This window comes from Ranitomeya variabilis, chromosome 6 (genome assembly GCF_051348905.1).
Source record: "Ranitomeya variabilis isolate aRanVar5 chromosome 6, aRanVar5.hap1, whole genome shotgun sequence".
Lineage (NCBI taxonomy): Eukaryota > Metazoa > Chordata > Amphibia > Anura > Dendrobatidae > Ranitomeya > Ranitomeya variabilis.
Window position 1 is genome coordinate 495,531,197 of NC_135237.1, and position 15,224 is coordinate 495,546,420.

Genomic DNA, 15,224 nt, shown 5'->3' on the forward strand with positions numbered 1-15,224 from the left:
TCCGTGTACAGCACAAACGGTTGGTCGTATTCCGGGTAGGCCAGTACCTCATCTCCCATGAGAGTCAACTTCAACCGGGTGAAGGATCCTTCCAGCCTGTCATTCCAGTCAAATGGGGTGTTCTTCCCCTTGGTTTTCTTAGATTGGCCCACTAACAGGTCTTGCAGTGGTGTGGCTATCTTGGTGAAGTCTTTAATAAATCTTCTGTAATAGCCTACCAACCCGAGGAATTGTCAGACTTCATGGAGGTTACTAGGTTTCGGCCAGTTCTTGATCATGGTGACCTTGTCTGGGTCTGGGGCCACTCCTTCAGAAATTTCCACATGGCCCAGATACTGTACTTTGGATTTCAACAGGTGACATTTAGATGGTTTTATCTTCAAGCCAAAATTGGACAGGGCTTCAAACACCTCGGCCAGGTGCTTCAGGTGATCTTCATACGTCTTGGAGAAGACAATGACATTGTCCAGGTACAACAAGACAGTTTTGAAGCTCTTGTGACTGAGACTGCACTCCATCATTCTCTAAAATGTTCCTGGGGCATTGCACAATCCAAACGGCATGTAATTGAATTCGGAGAGACTCATCGGTGTTGTGAAGGCCGTCTTCTTCTTGTCCGTCTCTGCTACGGGAACCTACCAGTACCCACTGGTGAGATCCAAACGAGAAAAGTAATTAGCAGATTTTAATGCAGCCAATGACTCTTCTATTCTAGGCAACGGGTATGCATCCATGTGTGTAATGCGGTTTATCTGCCTATAATCTACACACATTCTCATGGTGCCATCTTTCTTCCTGATGAGGACTAATGGAGCTGCCCAGGGGCTACAACTATCTCTGATTACCCCAGCCTCCTTCATCTCTCGCAACATACTTTTGGCACACTGGTAATGAGCTGGAGGTACAGGCCGGTACCTCTCCTTAATGGGTGGATGACTTCCCGTGGGGATATGATGTTGTACCCCTTTTACCTGCTCAAAATCTAGTGGGTGTTTACTGAAGACCCGTTCATACTTTGGACCACCCGGTAAGCCCCTTGTTTCTGATGAGATGGAGTAGAGTCAGTGCCCATGTGTAATTTTTGACACCAATTTTCCATTTGACCTGCAGAGCCATTGTCCTCCGCCTGGTTGGACAGGACCAAGGGTTCTGTCGTCTGTATCACATTGCTATCAACAGTAAACAGTTTGGCAATCGTGGCATATCTGGTTAGGTGAACCTCCTTCTCTCCACAGTTGAGAACATCTACTGGTACCCTCCCCTTGCGAACTTCAACCACCCCTCTGGCTGTCAGGATTGTAGGCCTACTGTCCGAATACACAGGTTCTACCAGGGCCTGGTAGTTTTTACCTCGGATACCTATTGCTGCCCGACACCATATCAATATTTCACTCCTGGGGGTATAGCAATAGGGATTGGATCACTCACAGAGAGTTCTACCTGTTGTCTTTGTACCAGGGCTCTGACTTCCTTTTGCAGGACGCTCTGTTCACTGGAACCAGCAGTTTCTGCCGCCTGTTGTAACAAGATAATAACCTCGGCCAGACAATTTTCAATAACATTAGTACCAATGGTTATCATAGGGTTATATTCACGTTGACCAATGTCAACAATTACCATCCCTTGGGCTTTTAACTCTACCCACCCCACTTTAATGTTGACCTCCTTGTATCCCACCTGCGGCAAAGGCAGACCATTACTGGCAACTATCATTAAGTCACTATCTGGACCATGGGTAATGTCTGCATCAGCCCAATAACGCTTATAAAGGATGTAAGGCATAGTTGTAACCTGTGAACCGGTGTCCAACAAAGCGTTCATCGGGATGCTGTCGATCACAATGGGGAGAACAGGTCGTCCTCTGACGTATTTGGCTTGCCAGTTGTGTGTGCCTGGTCGTCCTATTCCTGGGGGTTGGCCCTCTGCCCCAGGGGTCGCCCGTTTAAATGACAGCACCTTGCAATATGTCCTGCCTGGTTGCAGCGGCGGCAGATGGGTCGTCCATCCTGGTGATAGCAATCGTCGTCTCTTCCTCTGGTCGGAGGGATTCTCTTCGGTCGTCGCCAGGGGACGTACTGTTGTGAATTAGACTTTTTTGGCTCCCTCTTGTGGTCACTGGTGATATGACTCTGGGATTGTCTTTCTCAGTTTGGCACCCACCTGGGTCGTTAGTCCAGGGGTGTTGCTATATAAGCTTCCTGGATTCTCAGTCCAGTGCCTGGCATCATTGTAATCAGATCCTTTCTGTTTGCTCCTGTCTGCTGGTCCTGGTTCTTGCAAAATTAAGCTAAGTCGTGCTTCCTTGTTTTTTGGTTATTTGTATGGCTCTTATTTTCTTTCCAGCTTGTACTAAATGTGATTCCTGATTTTGCTGGAAGCTCTAGGGGGCTGGTATTCTCCCCCCGGGCCGTTAGACGGTTGGGGGGTTCTTGAATATCCAGCGTGGAAATTTTGATAGGGTTTTTGCTGACCGTATAAGTCATCTTACTATATTCTGCTATTAGTCAGTGGGCCTCTCTTTGCTAAATACCTAGTTCATTCTTACGTTTGTCTTTTCTTCTTACCTCACCGTTATTATTTGTGGGGGGCTTGTATCCAACTTTTGGGGTCTTTTCTCTGGAGGCAAGAAAGGTCTATCTTTTCCCTTCTAGGGTTAGTTAGTTCTCCGGCTGGCGCGAGACGTCTAGAACCAACGTAGGCACGTTCCCCGGCTGCTGCTATTTGTGGTGCTAGGATTAGATATACGGTTAGCCCAGTTACCACTGCCCTATGAGCTGGTTTTTTATGTTTGCAGACTTGGTATGTACTTTTGAGACCCTCTGCCATTGGGGTCATAACAGTATGCCAGGCCAAAGTTGAATGTTTAATGCATTGCAGAAGTGGGATAATAAGAAAGGAAATTCTGAGGTTTTTTTTTTTTCCCTCTCTTTGTTCCTCCCCTTTACCTCTGAGTGGCTTGTGCTTGCTGCAGACATGAATGTCCAGACCTTGATTACAATTGTGGATCAGCTTGCTGCTCGTGTGCAGGGCATACAAGATTTTGTTACCAGTAGTCCAATGTCTGAACCTAAAATACCTATTCCTGAACTGTTCTCTGGAGACCGATTCAAGTTTAGGAATTTCAGGAATAATTGTAAATTGTTTCTATCTCTGAGACCACGTTCATCTGGAGACTCAGCTCAGCAAGTTAAAATTGTTATCTCTTTCTTACGGGGCGACCCTCAGGATTGGGCCTTCTCGCTAGCGCCAGGAGATCCGGCATTGGCAAATATTGATGCGTTTTTTCTGGCGCTCGGATTGCTTTACGAGGAACCCAATCTTGAAATTCAGGCAGAAAAAGCCTTGCTGGCTATTTCTCAGGGCCAGGATGAAGCTGAAGTGTATTGCCAAAAATTTCGGAAATGGTCCGTGCTTACTCAGTGGAATGAGTGTGCTCTGGCCGCAAATTTCAGAAATGGCCTTTCTGAAGCCATTAAGAATGTGATGGTGGGTTTCTCCATTCCTACAAGTCTGAATGATTCCATGGCGCTGGCTATTCAAATTGACCGGCGTTTGCGGGAGCGCAAAACTGCTAATCCTCTGGTGGTGTTGTCTGAACAAACACCTGATTTAATGCAATGTGATAGAATTCAGACTAGAAATGAACGGAAAAATCATAGACGTCAGAATGGGCTGTGTTTTTACTGTGGTGATTCTACACATGTTATATCAGCATGCTCTAAACGCCTAACAAGGGTTGTTAGCCCTGTCGCCATTGGTAATTTTCAACCTAAATTTATTTTGTCTGTGACTTTAATTTGCTCATTGTCTTCCTACCCTGTTATGGCGTTTGTGGATTCAGGTGCTGCCCTGAGTCTTATGGATCTGTCATTTGCCAAGCGCTGTGGTTTTGTTCTTGAGCCTTTGGTAAATCCTATCCCTCTTAGAGGTATTGATGCTACGCCATTGGCGGAAAATAAACCGCAGTTTTGGACACAGGTAACCATGTGCATGACTCCTGAACATCGGGAGGTGATTCGTTTTCTTGTTCTGCATAAAATGCATGATTTGGTCGTTTTGGGTCTGCCATGGTTACAGACCCATAATCCAGTTAAGGTAGTAAATTTCCTAAGGGAAGACTATTTAATCTGTCTGTACCTGAGCATACCGCAATGCGTTCGTATATCAAGGAGTCTCTGGAGAAGGGGCATATCCGTCCATCCTCTTCCCCTCTTGGTGCGGGATTCTTTTTTGTGGCCAAGAAGGACGGATCTTTGAGACCTTGTATTGACTATCGGCTTCTGAATAAAATCACTGTTAAATTTCAGTATCCTTTGCCTCTGTTGTCGGACTTGTTTGCCCGGATTAAAGGTGCCAAGTGGTTCACCAAGATAGATCTTCGTGGTGCGTACAACCTTGTGCGCATTAAGCAGGGAGATGAATGGAAAACTGCATTTATTACGCCCGAAGGTCATTTTGAGTACTTGGTGATGCCTTTTGGGCTCTCTAATGCTCCTTCAGTGTTTCAGTCCTTTATGCATGATATTTTCCGGAAGTATCTGGATAAATTTATGATTGTTTATCTGGATGATATTCTGTTTTTTTCTGATGATTGGGACTCGCATGTAGAGCAGGTCAGGATGGTATTTCAGGTTTTGTGTGAGCATGCTTTGTTTGTTAAGGGCTCAAAGTGTCTCTTTGGAGTACAGAAGGTTCCCTTTTTGGGGTTTATTTTTTCCCCTTCTGCGGTGGAGATGGACCCAGTCAAGGTCCGAGCTATTCATGATTGGACTCAGCCCACGTCAGTTAAAAGTCTTCAGAAGTTCTTGGGTTTTGCTAACTTCTACCGTCGTTTTATCGCTAATTTTTCTAGCGTTGTTAAACCTTTGACGGATATGACCAAGAAAGGTTCTGATGTTGCTAACTGGGCTCCTGCAGCCGTGGAAGCTTTCCAAGAGTTGAAGCGCCGGTTTACTTCGGCGCCTGTTTTGTGCCAGCCTGATGTCTCACTGCCCTTTCAGGTTGAAGTGGATGCTTCTGAGATTGGGGCAGGGGCCGTTTTGTCGCAGAGAGGCCCTGGTTGCTCTGTAATGAGACCATGTGCCTTTTTCTCTAGGAAGTTTTCGCCTGCTGAGCGGAATTATGATGTTGGCAATCGGGAGTTGTTGGCCATGAAGTGGGCATTTGAGGAGTGGCGTCATTGGCTCGAGGGTGCTAAGCATCGTGTGGTGGTCTTGACTGATCACAAAAATCTGATGTATCTCGAGTCTGCTAAACGCCTGAATCCTAGACAGGCCCGCTGGTCATTGTTTTTCTCCCGTTTTGACTTTGTGGTCTCATATTTACCAGGTTCAAAGAATGTGAAGGCTGATGCTCTTTCAAGGAGCTTTGTGCCTGACTCTCCTAGAGTCATTTCCGAGGTTCATTCCTCGGTGTTGGCAGGGCATCCGGGAATTTTTGGCACCAGAGATCTGGTGGCTAGGTCCTTTTGGTGGCCTTCCTAGTCACGGGATGTGCGGTCATTTGTGCAGTCCTGTGGGACTTGTGCTCGAGCTAAGCCTTGCTGTTCTCGTGCCAGCGGGTTGCTCTTGCCCTTGCCTGTCCCGAAGAGGCCTTGGACACACATTTCCATGGATTTCATTTCAGATCTTCCGGTGTCTCAGGGCATGTCTGTCATCTGGGTGGTATGTGATCGCTTTTCCAAGATGGTCCATTTGGTATCTTTGCCTAAGCTGCCTTCCTCTTCCGATCTGGTTCCTTTGTTCTTTCAGAATGTGGTTCGTTTACACGGCATTCCTGAGAATATTGTGTCTGACAGAGGATCCCAGTTTGTTTCCAGGTTCTGGCGATCCTTTTGTGCTAAGATGGGCATTGATTTGTCGTTTTCGTCTGCCTTTCATCCTCAGACTAATGGACAAACGGAGCGAACTAATCAGACTCTGGAGGCTTATTTGAGGTGTTTTGTTTCTGCAGATCAGGATGATTGGGTGACCTTCTTGCCGTTGGCTGAGTTTGCCCTTAATAATCGGGCTAGTTCCGCTACTTTGGTTTTGCCTTTTTTTTTGCAACTCTGGTTTCCATCCCCGTTTTTCCTCGGGACATGTGGAGCCTTCTGACTGTCCTGGGGTAGATTCCGTGGTGGATAGGTTGCAGCAGATCTGGAATCATGTGGTGGACAACTTGAAGTTGTCACAGGAGAAGGCTCAGCGTTTTGCCAACCGCCGCCGCGGTGTGGGTCCCCGACTTCGTGTTGGGGATTTGGTATGGCTGTCTTCTCGATTTGTTCCTATGAAGGTCTCCTCTCCTAAATTTAAGCCTCGCTTCATCGGTCCTTACAAGATATTGGAAATCCTTAATCCTGTGTCCTTTTGCTTGGATCTTCCGGTGTCGTTTGCCATTCACAACGTGTTCCATAGGTCTTTGTTGCGGCGGTACGTTGTACCTGTGGTTCCTTCTGTTGAGCCTCCTGCTCCGGTCTTGGTTGAGGGCGAGTTGGAGTACGTGGTGGAGAAGATCTTGGATTCTCGTCTCTCCAGGCGGAGGCTTCAGTATCTGGTCAAGTGAAAGGGCTATGGTCAGGAGGATAATTCCTGGGTGGTTGCCTCTGATGTGCATGCGGCCGACTTAGTTCGTGCCTTTCACGCTGCTCATCCTGATCGCCCTGGTGGTCTTGGTGAGGGTTCGGTGACCCCTCCTTAAAGGGGGGGTACTGTTGTGAATTAGACTTTTTTGGCTCCCTCTTGTGGTCACTGGTGATATGACTCTGGGATTGTCTTTCTCAGTTTGGCACCCACCTGGGTCGTTAGTCCAGGGGTGTTGCTATATAAGCTTCCTGGATTCTCAGTCCAGTGCCTGGCATCGTTGTAATCAGATCCTTTCTGTTTGCTCCTGTCTGCTGGTCCTGGTTCTTGCAAAATTAAGCTAAGTCGTGCTTCCTTGTTTTTTGGTTATTTGTATGGCTCTTATTTTCTTTTCAGCTTGTACTAAATGTGATTCCTGATTTTGCTGGAAGCTCTAGGGGGCTGGTATTCTCCCCCCGGGCCGTTAGACGGTTGGGGGGTTCTTGAATATCCAGCGTGGAAATTTTGATAGGGTTTTTGCTGACCGTATAAGTCATCTTACTATATTCTGCTATTAGTCAGTGGGCCTCTCTTTGCTAAATACCTAGTTCATTCTTACGTTTGTCTTTTCTTCTTACCTCACCGTTATTATTTGTGGGGGGCTTGTATCCAACTTTTGGGGTCTTTTCTCTGGAGGCAAGAAAGGTCTATCTTTTCCCTTCTAGGGTTAGTTAGTTCTCCGGCTGGCGCGAGACGTCTAGAACCAACGTAGGCACGTTCCCCGGCTGCTGCTATTTGTGGTGCTAGGATTAGATATACGGTTAGCCCAGTTACCACTGCCCTATGAGCTGGTTTTTTATGTTTGCAGACTTGGTATGTACTTTTGAGACCCTCTGCCATTGGGGTCATAACAACATACTCCCATCTGGAAGCCAGCTTGATCTTCTCCTAGGGGGCTTCTTGTAGAGACTGCACGGTCCGAGCTAATGCAGCAACACTTTTGGTCAGCTCCTGCACCTGAAGGCGTAGTCCTGTGGAAGAATCATCATCTAGGACTTGGGCATCGGCCTCAACAGGGACCTGAGGATATGATGCCACCTCCTGGTGGTACGTGAGGGCTGGATGCTTAAGAGGCACTGCACGGCTAGGTGGAGGTTCATGCAGCACCCGGATAGCTCTGTCCTTAAATTGCGCAAAGTCCAGGTCAGGGTTTTGCAAGGCCAGGATGCGTAACTGAGTCCTGTGGGTGCTAGACAGGAGCCCCTCAATAAACTTCTTTTTCAAAAGTTTATCTCCATCCTGTACGCTGTTAGGATCCACCTGGTTAACAGCCCAGAGCGCCTCCTGCAAATCAAGAGAATAGTCCCGTATACTGTCCTGTACTTTTTGCTTACACCCGAAGAACTTCATTTTTAGCTCTGCAGCGGTGCGGGTGTCAAAGGTAATTTTGAGTTTAGCAAAGATCTTCTGCACAATCCTTTTGTCCACATCAGGCCAGGATTTTACTTCCCTCAGGGCTGCACGAATCAGCTGACCAGTCAAAATGTTAATTTTCTGATGCTCTGTCAAAGGATAAACTTCAAACAGGCTGCAGAGCCTTTCTTTAAAGTCATTTAACATATGTGACTCTCCGGAATACTGTGGGAGCCATGCTGCTCCAGGTATATACGGCATGGAGAGGGGCATGATGGGCGCTGTAGCTGTGGCGGTGTCTGGCCAGCTTACTGGAGCTGCGGGCTCTGCGGGGCCAGGTAGCGGTGTGGGGCCTGCGGCTGCGTCCACCGCAGGGCCTGGGGGCATCACTGGGCCTGCGGGTGCATCCACTGTGGGGCCTGGGGGTGCTATGGGGCCTGCGGCTGTGACCGCCACCAATTCCCCATCGCTAACCTGGTACAAGCCGGGCCTCCTCTCCGGAGTCTGCAGCAGTTCCTCCAGTGCGTCGCTCGGCACTTTGCAGCGTCCTCACTTCTGGCTCCGCTGTACGGCGTCTTCACTTCCGGCATCCCTCTCTGCAGCGCGGCACCCGTTTCTCCTCTTCGCGCTCTTTTCTGCTGGCTCCGCCCACGAAGGTACATCTCCTCCTTCCCCTCACGCTCCACGTGGCGCGGCAATGGCGGTTTTGGCGGCAAACTGTCACAGTCACAGGCACACAGTGCCTGTCAATGCCAGGGTATGAAATCCTGTTCGTGACTCCAAAGTTGAGTCACCCACAGGGCAGTGGGGTACTCGGTACTGAGTCCTGTCGCAAGGGGGATGTGATGGTGGCTGTGACCTGGTCCGTGGCCCAGGGCCTCAATGTTAAAGGGAAAATGTTCAAAGTTTGTCGTGACGCCACCTGTGGAGTTTGGTCAGTAGTTGGACCGATGCTGCATCAAAGGGGTCCCCTGGGGGATGTTGCGGCAGCCCGGGTGTTACACTTCCCACAGGAGAAGCGGGGTCCCCAGGGGTCCTATGGTGTGTGGCCAAGATGTTGGTAGGTGCTGGTGAATAAATTGAGGAGACAAGTTGTAAGTCTTTACCTGGTTTACTTTAGAAGGCAGGCCACAGTCCAGAGCACCGGCAACAGATGAATTAGGAGTCCGGGCAATCCAGACACAAGCGGAATCCCCTTGGCATGTCAGGTAGAAGCCTTCCACTCTGCGCTTACTGTAACTGAGCTCCCTGCTGCCACTAACTGTTCCCAGCAAAGTCCTAATTCATTTCCCCTGTCCTGGTGTAAGAGGGTGGTGCTGTTATGGACAGTAAGGAACACGCTGTCACTTTAAGAGGCTGCACCCCCTTGTCTGGCGTGATGGAATGTTCTGCTTTTCACCTGCAATAATCCTTGTAATTAACTAGTATGTGCAGAGTGCAGGTGTGGAGCTGGAGCAGCGTGTGTGAGCTGAGGCTGCTGCAGAGAGGACTTTTTGTGCTGATAGCTGAAAGAGAGAAGAACTGTGTCCTGATATAGCTGCAAGAGAGCCACGAAGATACAAAGAAAGGGATTTACAGTTTCCAGGAGCATCCCTAGGATCCAGAAGCAAGGAGAAGACCACGCTTCACAGAGCTGACAGAAAGCCATGTGCACCACCATATTAGACTCCTGGGGGCCCCCTGGGACTGGAGCTGATTTTCCAACATCACCGTGAGTTTGTTCCTGTTTGGTGCACCTGTTAGGGCCTAGTGTAGGCTTCAATAGTCAGTACACGGGAGCCGTGTGGCCTGCTTAGTAAAGGCCAGGGAGGTTATACGTAGAGTAGCATCATCACTTGTTTATTGTTTACATTTGCTGGTTAGACATATGTTGAGTCTGTAATAGTTGGAGCACCGTCCTATTTTACGAAAAAGATAAAGTTTATAACTCTTGTAAATTGTCTTTTGCCATTGTATACCCCTGTTTGCATCTTCCTCATTCCCTTTATTCCTTGCCTTCCAATAAATCTACCCTTTGTAGTTTGCACCTCATCTTGTGTACAGTAGTCTTCCAGCACCGTGCTGGTCCCCCAGCCATCGCTTCACTGGGACAGGTGCCTGTATGGTAGGCAGCTTGAGCCGTACTTACTGGGGTCTTTCCACGGTGACTCCAGGCTCCAAGGTGCTGCTGTACCACAGATGAAAATGGGCCAAGTTCGTGTAATCCTCTGCCCTCCGGTTCTGCTCTGTGTCCTAGAATTCTACAAGAGCCTCGGGCACCCGATACCCGGATTCTGCGCACTGACTCCGTGGAGGCCTTCTTGTAGCCTCCTGGAGTCCTGTATCTCCACTGAGCTCCATCCCTGTCTGTCCTCGCACACAGACTCTCTGTACAGACTGAACTAACTCCGCCTCCAAACCAGGATTATTATTGAGGGAAGCTGCCCTAAAACAGGTTTTTGAGCTCCCCCTCCTGGCCTGGATTTGGAAGGTGTTGGGTGTGTGATAAACAACCAAAGGGAATCTCACTTGTCTCCAGGCATAGCACTACCCTCCCTGAGAGGAAAGCAGCACTACAGTGGTACCCGACCTCCTGGGGTGCCACAAGTGTCCTATCAACAATAAAACGTCCTGATTCTTCTGATCCGTCCAGTTTCTAATGGTCAAACCTAAATGATCACCTATCCTGTGGAGCCCATGGATCTGTGATAACTTGTTTTATACAAAGACCCCCATTAATGTAAAATACTGTAATTATTAGTGATGAGTGAGTACACTCTTTACTCGGGTTTCCCCAAGCATGCTTGGGTGGTCTCCGAGTATTTTGACGTGCTCGGATATTTAGTTATCGTATCCACAGCTGCATGATTTGTGGCTGCTAGACAGGCTGAATACATGTGGGAATTCCCTAACAAACAGGCAACCCCCACATGTATTCAGGCTGTCTAGCAGTCGCAAATCATGCAGCTGCGGCAATGAAAACTAAATCTCCAAGCACGCCAAAATACTCAGAGACCACCCGAGCATGCTCGGGGAAAACCGATTAACAAGTATACTCCCTCATCACTAGTAATTATACATCCCAGTATTGGGGGCGCATATTAGATGTGCTGGAGCCGCCTGTGTTTTACAGCCGATGCTTCACTATAATCAGGATAACTACTGACAGATATTTGCATATAATAGTAGGGTGGACCCCTAGAATCCATTCCCCTGGTGGGCTCCAAACACCCCAGTCCGACCCTGAGTATGCAGTACAATCACAGCAGGAGCTGATAGGATAGAAGAGGTGGATTTCATACAGTAAATACAAATAGAATAGGCAGATATATAGATGTCTGTGACAAATACAATTAGTACAGTGTGTGTGCAACTTACAGTACATGTATTTAATTAATATACTGCAGATGAATTCCCGGCTTTTCTTCTATGTATCTATGTAATATATATATATATATATATATATATATATATATATATATATATATATATATATATATATATACACACACTCACCGGCCACTTTATTAGGTACACCATGCTAGTAACGGGTTGGACCCCCTTTTGCCTTCAGAACTGCCTCAATTCTTCGTGGCATAGATTCAACAAGGTGCTGGAAGCATTCCTCAGAAATTTTGGTCCATATTGACATGATGGCATCACACAGTTGCCGCAGATTTGTCGGCTGCACATCCCAAAGATGCTCCATACAAGGCAGGATGGATCCATGCTTTCATGTTGTTTACGCCAAATTCTGACCCTACCATCCGAATGTCGCAGCAGAAATCGAGACTCATCAGACCAAGCAACGTTTTTCCAATCTTCTACTGTCCAATTTCGATGAGCTTGTACAAATTGTAGCCTCAGTTTCCTGTTCTTAGCTGAAAGGAGTGGTACCCGGTGTGGTCTTCTGCTGCTGTAGCCCATCTGCCTCAAAGTTCGACGCACTGTGCGTTCAGAGATGCTCTTAGGCCTACCTTGGTTGTAACGGGTGGCGATTTGAGTCACTGTTGCCTTTCTATCAGCTCGAACCAGTCTGCCCATTCTCCTCTGACCTCTGGCATCAACAAGGCATTTCCGCCCACAGAACTGCCGCTCACTGGATTTTTTTTCTTTTTCGGACCATTCTCTGTAAACCCTAGAGATGGTTGTGCGTGAAAATCCCAGTAGATCAGCAGTTTCTGAAATACTCAGACCAGCCCTTCTGGCACCAACAACCATGCCACGTTCAAAGGCACTCAAATCACCTTTCTTCCCCATACTGATGCTCGGTTTGAACTGCAGGAGATTGTCTTGACCATGTCTACATGCCTAAATGCACTGAGTTGCCGCCATGTGATTGGCTGATTAGAAATTAAGTGTTAACAAGAAGTTGGACAGGTGTACCTAATAAAGTGGCCGGTGAGTGTATATATATATATATATATATATATATATATATATATATATATATATATATATGTATATATGTATATATATATATATATATATATATATCTTCTGTCGGCTCCTGCAGTGATTGTACTGTACACTACAGACGAATTGCCGGCTTTTCTTCTATATATCTACAGTACGTAATATGTGTGTGTCACTAACATATATACTGGCTATTGAACCCGTTCTACGCCCGGGTGGCGAGCATTTATATTGGTATATGGTCTCTGTCCTGGTATGTGCTGCTTTCATCCTGCGCTCTAATCTTGTCATGTGCTGCTACCATCCTGTGCCCTCATCCTGTTTTGTGCGCCTCCATCTTGTCATGTGCTACTCTCTTCCTGTGCCCTCATCCTGTCATGTGCTCCCATCCTGCACCCCAATTCTGTCTGTGGTGCTCCCATCCTGCGCCCCATCCTGTCATGTGCTGCTCCCATCCTGTGCCCCCATTCTGTAATGTGCTGCTCCCATCCTGCGCCCCCATCCTGTCATGTGCTGCGCCCATCCTGCGCCCCCATCCTGTCATGTGCTGCTCCCATCCTGTGCCCCCATTCTGTCATAATAATAATAATAATAATTTTTATTTATATAGCGCCAACATATTCCGCAGCGCTTTACAAATTATAGAGGGGACTTGTACAGACAATAGACATTACAGCATAACAGAAATCACAGTTCAAAACAGATACCAGTAGGAATGAGGGCCCTGCTTGCAAGCTTACAAACTATGAGGAAAAGGGGAGACACAAGAGGTGGATGGTAACAATTGCTTTAGTTATTTGGACCAGCCATGTGCTGCTCCCATCCTGTCATGTACTGCTCCCATCCTGCGCACCCATTCTGTCATGTGCTGCTCCCATCCATATGCCCCTTATGCTGCCGGGGGCCTGAGCAGGCTAGGACACCGACACGCTATGGGGGTCAGGTGCCAGAGTCGCCGCTGGCTCAGGCCCCCGGCACTTGCGATATTCACCTGTCCCCATTCCACCACTGCATGCCGCTCAGTCTTCCGGGTGTCTGGCTCTGACTGTTCAGTCATTGGACGGTGCGCACTAACCACGTCATCGCGCCCTCTGACCTGAACGACACAGCCAGAGGACTTGGAAGACAGAGCGGCGTGCAGCGTTGGAACAAGGACAGGTGAATATCGCATACTCACCCTCCTGGCACATCCCTGCTTCTCCGTCGGAGATCACGGAATGCGTTCAGTGCTTACGCATACCGAGATCTCCTGGGCTGTGTCACTCTGTGGGGTCCAGACTGCGCAGGCGTGACACGCTTGCGCAGTCCATAAAGGCTTTGGCAGAGTGACTCTCCAGCGTTATATTATAGATATATATATGTATTCTATGTGTATATATCTATTCTATTCTAACCTGTCGGTGTGATTTTACTGTACATGGCACATGAATTGCAGGCTTTTCTAAGGACATCGGTGCATAAAAATCAGACAGCACTCGCATGGTCTGAGTGCTGAGCGATTTTATTTCTTGCACCCATAGGCTTGCATTAGCAAATCTCGGTGACAATCGCAGCATGCTGAGATTTTACACGCACGCCGAATACGGCTGAGAAAATAAACGCTGATGTGAGGTGCCCCATAGATTAACACTGGGCTGAGTGCTATGAGATGTTTTCTCGCATAGCACTCGCCCATATTCTACGGTAGTGTGACGCCAGCCTTTATCAGTTGCTCCTGCGCTGTAAATAAATAATTCCCCCCGTATGTTTCATAACCAGCTAGGCAAAACTCACAGCTGGGGCTGCAACCCTCAGCAAGGCTGTTTAGCAAGAATAGAGGGGTCCCCACGCCGTATTTTTTAAAGAAATAGTTTAAAAAAATGGCAAAAGGTCCCCCCCATTTTTGTCAACCAGCCTTGATAGAGCAGACAGCTGGAGGCTGGTATTCTCAGGCTGGTAAGGGGTTATGGAAATTGCCCCCCCAACCTAAAAATACCAGCCCGCAGCCGCCAATAAAAGGCACATCTATTAAATGCACCAATTCTGGTGCTTTGCCTGGCTCTTCCCACTTGCCCTATAGCGGTGGCAACTGGGGTTCATATTTGTGGGGTTGATGTCACCTTTGTATTGTCAGGTGACATCAAGCCCATAGATTAGTAATGGAGAGGCGTCTATAAGACACCTATCCATTGCTAATCCTATAGTTGTATGGTAAATAAAGACACAGCCAGAATAAAGTCCTTTATTAGAAATAAGACGAAACACAATTTTCCATTTTATTTAAAAATAACAAACACAGTTATACTCACCGAATGCCTATTCCACCGAAGCCATCATTCTCCTCCTTACTGCTGGTAATATCTCTCCAAATCCCAGTCCTTCTCACCACATCCCCATAATCACTTCTACGTCTCATCCACGATCTGTCACAAATTTCCACATCCTTTCTAACCTTATACCCATTTGCTCAGTCCCCGCTTCCCCAGTCCCTCTAACAGGAGCTCTATGGAATGCTCGCTCTGTCTGCAACAAACTTTCATATATCTATGACCTTTTCATCACTAACAAACTTTCCATCTTCGGTGTCACAGAAACCTGTCTCACCCCCTATGAGACAGCCTCTCCAGCTGCACTTTTTATGGGGGACACCATTTGTTCACACAGCCCGCTTCAGCAGCAAGCATGAAGGAGGAGTTTTTTTTTTCCTGGCGGATAACTGCTCCTTTATCCCAATTCCACTACAACCCTCTGTTACTCTCCCTTTTTTTGAGGTACACTTTGTGCACATCTACCCCCCTCTCCAACCTCCAACTGGTTGGTTAATTAGCTCCCCCCAAGAGCCAGCATCACCTTTTTTGTCCACTTCACCACATTGTACGTCATGGCTTAAGGAGGTTT